This window comes from Phyllobates terribilis, unplaced genomic scaffold (genome assembly GCF_046119375.1).
Source record: "Phyllobates terribilis strain yellow unplaced genomic scaffold, ASM4611937v1 Scaffold_330__1_contigs__length_2102749, whole genome shotgun sequence".
NCBI classification, from domain to species: Eukaryota; Metazoa; Chordata; class Amphibia; order Anura; family Dendrobatidae; genus Phyllobates; species Phyllobates terribilis.
Genome location: NW_027363090.1, coordinates 1,795,051 through 1,810,143, shown reverse-complemented (window position 1 = coordinate 1,810,143; position 15,093 = coordinate 1,795,051).

Below are 15,093 nucleotides of genomic sequence, written 5' to 3'. Positions count from 1 at the left end.
ATTTCCTTTTTTTCTATAGGTGGAAACTGTCAGACCCTTCTAAACACCAGGGGTCATTTATCTGTCCCCTTGACCCGCTTGTACTTTGCAGAAGTGGTTGTTGCAGTGGAATACTTGCACAGCTGTGGTGTGGTGCACAGAGACCTGAAACCGGAGAAGTAAGTGCCCCTGTAGTATAATAAGGAGGGAGAGTTATTATTTATTATCATATAGTCTGTAAGGCTAAAATCATCTTTTTTTTCGCAGCCTCCTGATAACATCTGCTGGACACATTAAAGTTACCGATTTTGGGCTTTCAAAAGTTGGTGTCATGATACCAAAAACCAACATCTACAAGCAATTAACAGAGGACATCACCAGAGAGTTCCGGGACCATGAGGTCAGCATCACTTACAGAAACCCAGCTTGTTCTTTACAAATCTCATCACACTATTGCTTCTTCTCTACGTTCTTCATTCCTAGAGAACTTTTCCACTGATATTTTATCTTCTGTCATTGTGTTTTTATGGTGAGAACTTGTCATATTAATGGTATCATCAATCTCATCTCTTTCTTCTATTGGTTTCCAGGTCTGTGGCACCCCATATTATGTAGCCCCAGAGGTCATCCTGAAAAAAGGCTATGGGAGACCTGTTGACTGGTGGTCAATGGGGATCATACTACATCAATTTCTTGTGGGATTGGTTCCATTTTATGGAAATTCCCCAACTGAGATTTATGAAAATGTTGTCACAGGTAAGTAGAATAATCCGATTATAGCTTTGATTGGTTACATTTTTTTACTTATTTCCTTTGCTTTATCGTACAGTCCAATAAAGAGGTTTCATTTTCTGTCTTTTTCTATATAACAGGAGGCGTAATTTGGGATTGTAATCCCGTTCCTCCCTTTGTTGCTCAGAACCTCATCACTAAACTGCTCAGAAAAATTCCTGCACAAAGACTTGGGACAGGTAACAGTTTACTTATTACACCAAGGACATATCGCTCAAGTCCATGAGACTCAGCACTTCTCTATCAGCTCATCCATTTTTAGTTTGCCATAATATGACTTTCAGTATATTTCCTGCATGTTTGCTCAGTTATGTCATTAGTTCAGATTAAGTTAAACAGTTCAGATATGGAGCAGTCTCTGACAATATCCGCAATACTTTTGTTTTGTCTTCTACAGCAGGAGCATTTCAGATCAAAGGTCATCCATTCCTGAGTGATGTAGACTTTGACAACCTTTTAAGTCAGAAGCCTGAGTACGTTCCTCAGCTTTTGTCAGACGTGGACACAAGCTCCCCTATCAGTAAGTAGAAGGAGACGTCATCTAGACAAAGCAGCTATTTGTCTCGTCTACCATAATTTGAGACAATTGGCTCCCATTAATATTATGGATAAATGGTGACTGTGCTAAACTAACAATCTCTAATAATACTTCATTACTTATCTCTGGTAGATCACTCTGATATAAACAAACATCTCGTCTCAGAGGATGAGGAGGACAATGAGAGCTTTAACTTCCAGAATTTTACATCTTCTTCTGAAAAGCTTTCTAAAGTAAGTATGAGAACAATAAATCTAAAATATGTAAAAAAAAGACCTCTAAAAGTAAAAAAAAAGTATTTAATATCTTCTTGTTGTCCGCATTTAGCTCTGTACCACCGCTACCAGGAGGATGAACAATGAGGATCCCAAGTCCCCTCCAGAGTGTACCCCGGCATCCAGCACAAGCATCTCAGAAATGTGAGTAGATTCTAGGGTCATTACTGGGAGCTCCATACTGACATATATGCACAAACCCAAATATAGGACATAAACACCATAACAACAAATACAGCATGCATCGCCCGTGATTAGCAGTCATTGTGCTTTTGGCTTCAGAAACCTCTGGTGGTGACAGCCCATAATTGCAGCTAGTCATGCACTTTTAGTGCTGCCCACACTGTAGGAGAGATGTAGTACTACATGCCAGCCATTCTTGGTAGTGGTTTTTCGCTCTGCTTTATAGAAGGTAGTTTTGAGTAGGAAACCTTCCCTACCATAACTGTTATATATCCTAATAGGCCTTATTGTTGATGTTAATCTAGTGAGACAACCCCTTCTATACCGAATTTACTTGTAATTTACACGTTTATCTTCTTCCAAACAGGCAGAAAGAATCTTTTCCTGTGTCTATTAGAGATGATGCTATTACCAGCTTGCCACCCTCGTCCCCATTGTCAGGTATGTACATGTCTACAGCACAAAAAATGAGAATGTTGATGTCAAGGCTCAAATATTTTCATATGGTATTTTTGTTAGTGGTCTTCTATGTTATACATGTTTCATGGATTCCAATTATGTTGCCCATAGGCCCATACTGTATCTCCATTTGCCTAATTTTGTAAAGCTTTTCCAGATTACCAGATGTATAGGGGACAGGAGTAGAACAATTCTACTATATGCAGGAAAGATACAAAGCAGATCCTATAAGAATATATTGTTAATGAGGCCTTTTTTCTACTTTCTGATTAGAAATTCCAGCTGACGTGGAAAGAAAATCTTCAATATATCTGAGTATAGAGCAAGAAATCTCAGAAAATGAAGAAAAGGGGGAAAAGAGACGAGGTAAGTGTGAGAGTCAGCTCCATGTTGTGTGATGTCATTCAGTGAGAATAATTCATGTGGAGCAGTTGTTATTAGGGATGGGCAGACCCGTGGATGTTCGGGTCCATCAGGCTCAAGAATGTTACCCTAACGTGATCCCGAACCCGAACGGGATGTGGTGAATATTCATGGGACTTTAATAGCGGGCACACAGACAGCTGAGCGCAGCAGGAGCCGCGCTGCGGCTACCACGTGCAAACTATTAGGGAAAATGAGTGGTCACTGCTCCCCACGCATGCAGTGAATATTCCAGCACAGAGGGGAACACAGCGCTGGAGGAGAGAGGAGGTGAGTATGATTGTTTATTTTTTTTATGAGCAGCGTGACAGAGATCAGGGGGTGCCAAGCATACCAGGATGAGGGGGCCATACATACAGGGATGAAGGGGGCCATGCATATAAGTGATGAGGGGGGCGATGCATACAAGGATGAGGGGGGCTATACATACAGGGATGAGGCATGAGGGGGGCCATACATACAGGGATGAAGGGGGCCATACATACTTGGATGAGGGGGTCCATACATACAGGGATGAAGGATGAGGGGGGCCATACATACAGGGATGAAGAGTGCCATACATACCAGGAAGAGGAATGAAGGTACCATACATACCAGGAAGAGGGATGAAGGTGCCATACATACCAGGATTGGTGTGCGGGGGCGCCATACATAACAGGATGAAGAGTGCCATACATACCAGGAAGAGGGATGAGGGGGCCATGCATACCAGGATGGGGGATTGGGGTGCCATGCATACCAGGGTGGTGGATTGGGGTGCCATTGCATATCAGGATGGAGATGAGGGCCACATATAACAGGAAGGAGGGGGCCATATATACCAGGATGGGGGATATTAACGGAAGTGGGGTACATTACCCCTATAACAGTGTCAGCAGCAGACCCCCTCCAGCTTAACAGGGCATCATGACAACATTTTTTGCTTAAATTTTTTTTCTATTTTGCTCCTCTAAAACCTAGGTGCGTCTTATAGTCCGAAAAATATGGTATTCACCAGCCGGTGCCTGTGCATAGTTAGAAATTTGTCAGTGTGATATATAATTTAGTGCAGTGTGTGTGTGTGTAGCTTACTGTACATGTATTTAGATAATAATTAAAAAAATAAAATAAAAAAATGCCCAGATGAGGGAAAGCAGACAGCTCGGGACTGGTGTTATTATTCTGGGAAGAGGCCAATGTCCATGAAGCTTCCCAGGCTATTAATATCAGCTCACGGCTGTCTGCATAGCCTTTACTGATTATTAAAAGGGGGTGCACCCCCAAAAATGACGTGGGGTCCCCTTTATACTGCGCCGGCCAATCACAGGCATACCAATACTTGGCATGGCTGTGATGGGGCCTGAAGTGCCCACACCAGAAAAGTTTGTTGATTGGCTGTGCTGCATCCTTTCAACAAGCTTTGTTCGGACTGCTGAACCCAAACAGTAACACAGACTTCCGGGAGACACTAGATGTCCAGTACGGACCATCACATATATGATGGCTAACAATGATCCCTGACCTCTTTATGAATAAGATTCCTCTGTCGTTCAGCCACAGTGACCACACAGTAGTATCAAGTAATAAGTCGTCCCTTTACTTACATTATAGACACAAAGCAGATCCTATAAGAATATATTGTTAATGAGGGCTTTTATTTACTTTCTGATTAGAAATTCCAGCTGACGTGGAAAGAAAATCTTCAATATATCTGAGTATAGAGCAAGAAATCTCAGAAAATGAAGAAAAGAGGGAAAAGAGACGAGGTAAGCGAGAGAGTCAGCTCCATGTTGTGTGATGTCATTCAGTGAGAATAATTCATGTGGAGCAGTTGTTATTAGGGATGGGCAGACCCGTGGATGTTCGGGGAACACAGCGCTGGAGGAGAGAGAAGGTGAGTTTGATTGTTTATTTTTTTTATGAGCAGCGTGACAGGGATCAGGGGGTGCCAAGCATACCAGGATGAGGGGGCCATACATACAGGGATGATGGGGGCCATGCATATAAGGATGAGGGGGGCGATGCATACAAGGATGAGGGGGGCTATACATACAGGGATGAGGCATGAGGGGGGCCATACATACAGGGATGTGGCATGAGGGGGGCCATACATACAGGGATGAAGGGGGCCATACATACCGGGATGAGGGGGTCCATACATACAGGGATGAAGGATGAGGGGGGCCATACATACAGGGATGAATAGTGCCATACATAGTATACATACCAGGAAGAGGAATGAAGGTACCATACATACCAGGAAGAGGGATGAAGGTACCATACATACCAGGATGGGTGTGCGGGGGTGCCATACATAACAGGATGAAGGGTGCCATACATACCAGGAAGAGGGATGAGGGAGCCATGCATACCAGGATGGGGGATTGGGGTGCCATGCATACCAGGATGGTGGATTGGGGTGCCATTGCATATCAGGATGGGGATGAGGGCCACATATAACAGGAAGGAGGGGGCCATATATACCAGGATGGGGTATATTAACGGAAGTGGGGTACATTACACAGTGTCAGCAGCAGACCCCCTCCCCCTTAACAGGGCAGCATGACAACATTTTTTGCTTACATTTTTTTTCTATTTTGCTCTTCTAAACCTAGGTGCGTCTTATAGTCCGAAAAATACGGTATTCACCAGCCGGTGCCTGTGCATAGTTAGAAATTTGTCAGTGAGATATATAATTTAGTGCAGTGTGTGTGTAGCTTACTGTACATGTATTTAGATAATAATTAAAAAAATAAAATAAAAAAATGCCCAGATGAGGGAAAGCAGACAGCTCGGGTCTGGTGTTATTATTCTGGGAAGAGGCCAATGTCCATGAAGCTTCCCAGGCTATTAATATCAGCTCACGGCTGTCTGCATAGCCTTCACTGATTATTAAAGGGAGGTGCACCCCCAAAAATGACATGGGGTCCCCTTTATACTGCGCCGGCCAATCACAGGCATACCAATACTTGGCATGGCTGTGATGGGGCCTGAAGTGCCCACACCAGAAAAGTTTGTTGATTGGCTGTGCTGCATCCTTTCAACAAGCTTTGTTCGGACTGCTGAACCAAAACAGTAACACAGACTTCCGGGAGACACTAGATGTCCAGTACGGACCATCACATATATGATGGCTAACAATGATCCCTGACCTCTTTATGAATAAGATTCCTCTGTCGTTCAGCCACAGTGACCGCACAGTAGTATCAAGTAATAAGTCGTCCCTTTACTTACATTATAGACACAAAGCAGATCTTATAAGAATATATTGTTACTGTTTTTTTTTTTCTACTTTCTGATCAGAAATTCCAGCTCTCGAGAAAAGAAAATCTTCGCTGTATTTGCTTAGAGAGCAACAAAACTCAGAAAATAAAGAAAAGAGGCAAAAGAGACGAGGTAAGTGTGAGAATCAGCTCCTTTACTTACATTATAAATACAAAGCAGATCCTATAAGAATATATTGTTACTGAGGGTTTTTTTTACTTTCTGATCAGAATTTCCAGCTCAGAAAGAAAGGAAATCTGAAAAAAATCTGAGTACACAGGAACAAAACTCAGAAAATGAAGAAAAGAGAGGAAGGAGACGAGGTAAGTGTGAGAATCAGCTCTATGTTGTGTGATGTCAGTGAGAATAATTCATGTGGAGCAGATGTCATCTGTCAGTGATGGGATTGTCGCATGTATGATGGCTGACAATGATCCCTGACCTCTGTATGATAAGATTCCTCTGCCGTTTGGCCGCAGTGTCCACGCAGTGGTATCATGTAATACGGAGTCCCATTACTTACATTATATTTATTTCTCTGCTCATAGGTTCCCTCCTCCGCCGGATCTTATCATCCTGCCGGCGTGGATTGTCCAGGGCTGCTCGGATATGTGCATGTTGTCACTGTTCCCCCAGCATCATCTAAAAGACTGAAAACCTCCGCATCTAGCGCCCAGAAATGCAGCAGATCCCCCATCACTGCTGAACCTGTATAGAAGGACCTTCACCAGCTTCCTGTGGCCTTCTCACTGGAACATCTTTACCCGGATATGTTTTGCCTCTATCATCAGGCTCCGCGGTATTCATACTACTCGCCTGACTTGGCTTTTACTGATCACCTGGTATCTGACCCCAGCTGTGTTCATGACTATGATTTCATCTATTAATAATATTCATGGTTTTGTTCATGTCTTAACCTTCTATCCTATTATTAATAATAAAAAAATTAAAATAAAAGCTGTTACTGTTGCTCTGATTTTTTTTCATCTTGAGTTCACAACTAATTGTAACTCACTAATTGTGCTTCTTAACACTAACTGCATTTGTCATTATTCTGAATGCAGCAGCCAGGCTCATATTTCTGTCCAGCAGCTACACCGGCGCCTCCACAGTACCAGTCATTGCACTCTCCCACAAAGCTCTCCACAGTGCTGCACTGTTCTACAACTCCTCCCATATGTCAGTCTACTACCATATCTACACTCCAATGAGCCAAGACTAATATCCTCCATAATCAGGACCTCCCACTCTCACGTCCATGACTTTTTCTGTGCTGCACCAGTTCTCAGGAGTGCATCAGGTTCATTCCTACTGTCTATGGATTTAAGTGTTCACTAAAAACAGATAATTTTTAGCAAGACTATCAAGTCATGTCACTAATCTAAGTTTTGCCCCCAGCACTTAATATCTGTACATATGTACAGATATTGGCTGGTGACCTGTTCATTTAGTCCAGGGCCGGCTCCAGGTTTTTCTGGGCCCCGGGCGAAAGAGTCTCAGTGGGCCCCTTTAACACATACCACGATTCATGATGCAGAGACACGGCGGAGAAATATATATATATAGTACAATGCAAAGATTTCACTTCTTACATTACATGAGTGATATCTATTATAAATTCCACAATAGCTCAGAAACCGGTGAATCGCTCCACACAGAATAGTGGCCCCCATATAAGGCTCCATACGGAATACTGGCCCCCATATAAGGCCCCATACAGAATACTGGCCCCCATATAAGGCCCCATACGGAATACTGACCCCCATATAAGGCTCCATGCGGAATACTGACCCCCATATAAGGCTCCATGCGGAATACTGACCCCCATATAAGGCTCCAGGCGGAATACTGGCCCCCATATAAGGCTCCATGCGGAATACTGACCCCCATATAAGGCTCCATGCGGAATACTGACCCCCATATAAGGCCCCATACGGAATACTGGCCCCCATATAAGGCTCCATGCGGAATACTGACCCCCATATAAGGCTCCATGCGGAATACTGACCCCCATATAAGGCTCCATGCGGAATACTGGCCCCCATATAAGGCTCCATGTGGAATACTGACCCCCATATAAGGCTCCATGCGGAATACTGACCCCCATATAAGGCTCCATGCGGAATACTGGCCCCCATATAAGGCTCCATGCGGAATACTGACCCCCATATAAGGCTCCATGCGGAATACTGGCCCCCATATAAGGCTCCATGCGGAATACTGGCTTCCATATAAGGCTCCATACGGAATACTGGCCCCCATATAAGGCTCCATACAGAATACTGGCCTCCATATAACGTTCCATACAGGATACTGGTCCCCTTATAAAGCTCCATACAGGATACTGGCCCCCATATAACGCTCCATACAGGATACTGGTCCCCTTATAAAACTCCATACAGGATACTGGCCCCCATATAACGCTCCATACAGGATACCGGTCCCCTTATAACGCTCCATACAGGATACTGGCCCCCATATAATGCTGCATGCAGGCTGTTACCCCCCACATAATGCCCCATACAGGTTGCCCCCCCTTATAATGCTCCATGCAGGCTGTTCCCCCCCACATAATGCCCCATACAGCCCCCCCCCTTTTAATGCTCCATGCAGGCTGTTACCCCCCCACATAATGCCCCATACAGGCTGCCCCCCCTTTATAATGCCCCATGCAGGCTGTTCCCCACCTTATAATGCCCCATACAGGCTGTCACCCCTCCTCTTTATAATGCCCCATGCAGGATGTCCCCCCCCTCTTTATAATGCCCCATGCAGGCTGTTCCCCACCTTATAATGCCCCATGCAGGCTGTCACCACTCCTCTTTATAATGCCCCATGCAGGAATCCCCCCCCCCTCTTTATAATGCCCCATGCAGGCTGTCACCCCTCCTCTTTATAATGCCCCATGCAGGAATCCCCCCCCCCTCTTTATAATGCCCCATGCCTCCATACATAAAAAAAAAAAATCAAATACTCACCTCCCTTCTCACCTGCTGCCGCTGCTCGGGTCCGGACTCCAGCGTTGTCGGCGTCTTCCCGCTCAGCGCTCCCTGTGACGGCTCAGGGGAGGGCGCGGTGTAAAGGTGTCACTGCGCCCTCTGACCTGAGACGTCACAGGGAGCGCAGAGCAGGAAGACAGCGGATCTGCGGCGGCACGGGGAGAGGTAAGTATCCAGCTGCCGGGGCCCTGAGCAAGCGGCGGAGAAGGGCGGGCGCTGACACCGCTCTCCTCCGCCCATAGCCCAGCGGGGTGCGTGACCGCCAGTGGGCCCCTCTGCCTGCTCAGGGCCCCGGCATTTGCCCGGGTGCGCCGGGTGCTGACGCCGGCCCTGATTTAGTCTTAACTCCTCGAAGATAGGTGCTCCCTAAAACCACATCTGTTTAGGGCGGCCTATCACGCTCCTTAATCAAAGTCCTTTTATATATTTATAGCCCATTCATTATTTCTCCAAACATAAGTCACTCCACCGCACCCAAAACCCCTACAAATCCTGGCTGGTGACAGCTCCTGCAGCCTTTATCTCTCCCTCATCCCCTCAAGATGGCGGACCATCATTGTAAATAAGCCCCTGTACTTTGTGTCCCCCCACCTCATTATAGATTGTAAGCTCTTACCAGCAGGGTCCTCATTAGTTTTGCTTTAATTATTGTATTATCTTTAGCTATGTTACTTATGACTGTTGTATATGGACCTGAATTGTAAAGCGCTGAGGAATATGTTGGCGCTATATGAATAAAGATTATTATTATTATTATTATTATTAAAGCAAAACAACAACATGTTTCATACCGCCAAATCTTCCTTAACTCCTTAGTGACCAAGCCAATTTTGACCTTAATGACCTGCCCAAATTTTTGAAGTTTGACCAATGTCAATTTATGTGGTAATAACTCTTTAACGCTTCAACGGATCCCACTGATTTTGAGACTGTTTTTTCATGACATATTGTACTTCATAATAGTGGTAACATTTTTTCAATATGACTTTCATTTATTTGTGAAAATATCGGAAATTTGGCGAAAATTTTTAAAATTTCACAATTTTCAACCTTTTAGTTCTTACGCCCTTAAATCAGAGTGTCATGTCGCACAAAATAGTTAATAAATAACATTTCCCACATGCTTACTATACATCTGCGTCCTTTTTGAAACATCGTTTTTTCTGTTAGGAAGTTATAAGGGACAAGATTTGACCAGTGATTTCTCATTTTTACAACAAAATTTACTAAATATTTTTTTAGGGACCACATCACATTTGAATTGACTTTGGGGGGCATATATGACACAAAATATCCAAAAGGGATACTATTCTAAAAATTGCACCCCTTAATTCCTCAAAACCACATTCAAGAAGTTTATTAACCTTTCAGGTGCTTCACAGGAACTAAAGCAATGGCAAGGAAAAAATAAACATTTTTTCCACAAAAATTTTACTTTAGCCCCATTTTTTTTATTTTCACAAGGGTAACAGGAGAAATGGACACCAAAAATTGTTGTGTAATTGGTCCTGAGTATGCCAATACCCTATATGTGGGATAAAACTACTGATTGGGCGCACGGCAGGGTTCGGAAGGGAAGGAGCATAATGTCTTTTTGAATGCAAAAATAGCTGGAATCGAGAGCAGACGCCATGTCGTTTGGAGAGCCCCATATGTGCCTAAACAGTGAAAACCCCTACAAGTGACACGATTTTGGAAACTAGACCTCTCAAGGAATGCATGTAGATGCCTGGTGAGCACCTTGAACGCCCAGGTGCTTCACAAAAGTTTATAACGCAGAGCCGTGAAAATAAAAAAAAATCTATTTTTTACCACAAAAATATACTTTTAGCCCCAAATTTTTTTCCCACAAGGGTAATGGGAGAAAATGGACCCAAAAATTTGTTGTGCAATTGCTCCTGAGTACGCCGATATCCCATATGTAGGGGAAAACTATTGTTTGGGCACATGGCAGGGCTCGGAAAGGAAGGAGTGACGTTTTGGAAAGCAGACTTTGATGGAATGGTCTGCGGGTGTCATGTCGCATTTGGAGAGCCCCTGATGTGCCTAAACAGTGGAAATCCCCCCTCAAGTTACCCCATTTTGAAAACTACACCCCTCAAGGATTTTATCCAGGGTTATGTATAGTGAGCATTTGTAAACCACAGGTACTACACATAATTTGTTAACATTAGGTCGTCATATTGAAAATTGTCATTTATTTCACAAAAATGACGTTTTAGCCCCAAATTGATTATTTTCACAATGGACAATAGGTTAAAAAATAACGCGATGATCAAAAACTTCTATTTGGGCACATGGCAGGACTAGGAAAGGAAAGAGAGCTATTGGTCTGGAATATATTGTGAATGCCATGTCGCATTTGGAAAGCCCCTGACATGCGAAAACAGCAGAAGCCACCACAAGGGACCCAATTTTGGAAACTAGTCCCCTCAAGGAATTTATCTAGGGATGTATTGAGTATTTTTAACTTACAGGTGATTCACAAAACTTTATAACTTCCAGACGTGAGAACAAAAAATTATTTTTTTATACTAAAATACTGTTTTAGCACCAAATTTATAATTTACACAAGTGGTAATAGGAGAAAATGGACCCCATAATTTGTTTTGCAATTTTTACTGAACACAGTGATACCCCATATGTGGTTGTACACTAATGTTTGAGCACACAGCAGGGGTTGGATAGGAAGGAGCGCTACTTGGCTTTTAGAACACAGACTTCATTTTAATACAGTAGTGTTCAAAACAATAGCAGTGTGTCCAAAAACATGAGTTAAGCACAAAATCTTTATACTAGTTTTTATTTCCAGCATTGGGAACATTACACACTGTTTTCTAATTCAAAACATGAAGAGAAATGTATATAATTTTTAACTACTTTACAGAAAATAACAAAAAAAGGAGGCCAAGTACTTAAGCTACGTAGTTGGGAGAGGCGAAATTAAGCCACAGGTCAATAAGAACGAGGCAATTCAGAACTAGCTGCAACCGCTCTCCAAGAAGCAGGTGAGAGCGTTTCTTGGAATCGTGGGATATTACCGGCGGTTTATCCCAAATTTTTATATGATTGCCGCACCACTGACGGACCTTCTGAAAGGCACAAAATCAACGAGGGCGAAATGGACGGTTGAAACCGAGATGACGTTCCAACAGCTGAAGCTGGCACTCTGTAAGCAGCCGGTCCTGGTTGCACCAGACTTTACTAAAGAGTTTGTGCTCCAGACAGATGCCTCAGAAGTTGGCCTAGGAGCCGTGCTGTCACAGGAGATAAATGGGGAAGAGCATCCCATCCTGTATATGAGCCGGAAGCTCTCATCCTGTGAGAAAAATTATGCCATTGTGAAGAAAGAATGCTTAGCCATAAAATGAGCCATACACACGCTAAGATATTACCTACTTGGCCAAAAGTTTAAATTGGTGTCAGACTATGCCCCTTTGAGATGGTTGAGGGAAAAGAAGGGTAAGAATGCCTGAGCAACTAGGTGGTTCTTAGGTCTCAAAGACTTTAATTTTCACATGGAGCATAGACCTGCGAAGTTACACGCTAATGCTACTGCCCTCTCCAGAATTCCCTGCTGGGTGACTGAAGGTGCCCCCCAGCTTTTGGCAGAGGGGGGGAATATGTGACAGAGTCACTGGTATTATATGCGAGGGGAGGTATGTGTCACTCAGGATTCTCTCCTGTGTGAACTGAGACCTACTGAATCTCTGCCAGCATGTTATATGCTGTGGGTTACCTCTTTTAAAGGGTGTGGTTTTATGGGAATGATGTAGTGATGTGAGGGAAGTCATTCCCCATACCTCCTCCTCAGGGTGTGGCTGAGCAAGCTTTAATTGTTCAGTCCTGTTTTTTTTTCTTTGTGCTGTGTTTGGAGAGGCAAGGTCTCCAGACTGGACAGCCATAGCTCAGGACAGAGCTGAAGGGTGGACATAACCTGTGTGGGTGAACGGCACATACACATATGGACTGTGCTATTGTTTATCTTTTGTTATGTTCAGGGCCGGCCTTAGGGTATATGGCGCCCTGTGCGAAATCCCTCTTGGCGCCCCCCCCCAAAGAAAAAAAATTAAACTCATGTAGGTGAAAACAACAAGTGCATTTTTTATTAATCAAATGATCAAGTAATAACAAGCAACAAAAGTTGAAAAGTTTTAAAGCCGCCACCACGATAAGGTAGACTCTTCTGGCAGGGCCCTACTCTAACCTATTAAAATTTTCTTAAAATATCCAATACTCTTTTTAGATATATTTTTATTTAGTTTTCTTTAAGGGAATGTGTCATATACATTTTTTTTTAAAAATGACCAATAATACCACATACAGGGAATACTGCCACACCATGACCAGACCACATATTACCACAACATAGTGACCGAATAATACCACACAGAAGGGGGAAAAACTGCCACACCATGACCAGACCACATATTACCACCACATTACTAATATTACCACCACATTACTAATATTACCATAAGTGTCATTATGCACGGGAGCTCTATACATGGTATGTATAATGTAAGTGTCCAGGTAATCTAGTGATCACCAGTGACATTATACACAGGAGCTCTGTATATAGTGTCAGTGTACAGGTAATACAGTGATCATCAGTGACATTATACACAGGAGCTCTGTATATAGTGTCAGTGTACAGGTAATACAGTGATCACCAGTGACATTATACACAGGAGCCCGGTACATAGTATATAGTGTAAGTGTACATGTAATACACTGACTCACTGGTGACGTCTCTAGGTGAAGTCCTTCAGCTACGCTTTTCTCCTTCATCCAGCACAGACCGCCATTACGTCTTCCAGCCAGGACTCGTCTCTGCATAAAATAACACAGTTATCTAGAGCACATTCCCCAACTTCTACATTACGCAGCTGAATACAGACGTGTATCCACCATCAATATATGGTTAGTTATTATACAACCTACCATTCCAAATATAAATTGTAATCCACCACGGTGCCCCCATTAACTGTAAATAGGCACTTAATATATAATTTAATTAGAACCTCTACTCTTTCCGCCAATTTGTTACCAGTTACACTCCTGCATCCGCAACGCCCCCTACTCTATACTTCCTGCTCCCCGCATTCATTATTTACATGCACCCCCTGCCCCAATTCATTATATCATGTCCTGCTCTCCCCACCCCATCATCATTTACTGTCCCCCACCCCACATTCATTATGTGCAGCTCATTATCCCCCTACTCCCAATTCCCCCATGTGCAGCTCATTTTCTCCCAATTCCCCCATGTGCAGCTCTCACCCCCCCATGTGCACATCTCTCATCCCCCTCCCCCACATGTGCCCCTCTCTCATCCCCCTCCCCCACATGTGCACCTCTCTCATCCCACTCCCCCACATGTGCACCTCTCTCATCCCCCTCCCCCACATGTGCACCTCTCTCATCCCCCTCCCCCACATGTGCACCTCTCTCATCCCCCCCATGTGCACATCTCTCATCCCCCTCCCCCACATGTGCACCTCTCTCATCCCCCTCCCCCACATGTGCACCTCTCTCATCCCACTCCCCCACATGTGCACCTCTCTCATCCCCCTCCCCCACATGTGCACCTCTCTCATCCCCCTCCCCCACATGTGCACCTCTCTCATCCCCCCCATGTGCACATCTCTCATCCCCCTCCCCCACATGTGCACCTCTCTCATCCCCCTCCCCCACATGTGCACCTCTCTCATCCCCCTCCCCCACATGTGCACACCTCTCATCCCCCTCCCCCACATGTGCACCTCTCTCATCCCCCTCCCCCACATGTGCACCTCTCTCATTCCCCTCCCCCACATGTGCACCTCCCATTCCCCCCACTCCTAGTAAATTGTATTTAAAAAAAAAAAAAAACTTGTTATACTTACCCCCATGCGATCCCTGCAGAATCCTCGTCCAAATCGATGACACCAGGTTCTCCTGACTTCCGGTCATGTGACGGTGCCGTCACATGACCGGAAGTCAGAGAAATCATGACAGAGATGTTCCGGCCCCGGCGCTTAGCATGGGGCCGGGGGCCCCATGAGGAGAGAGACACACAAGAGGGGGGCCCCCAAGGGGGCCCCTACCGGCCGGGCCCCATACTGGAGTCAGGGCAGTCATGCCCTGATGGCGGCCCTGCTGGAGGCTGAAGGGGCCCCCTCTCCCTCGGGGCCCCCGTTCAATGAACCGGCTGCACGGG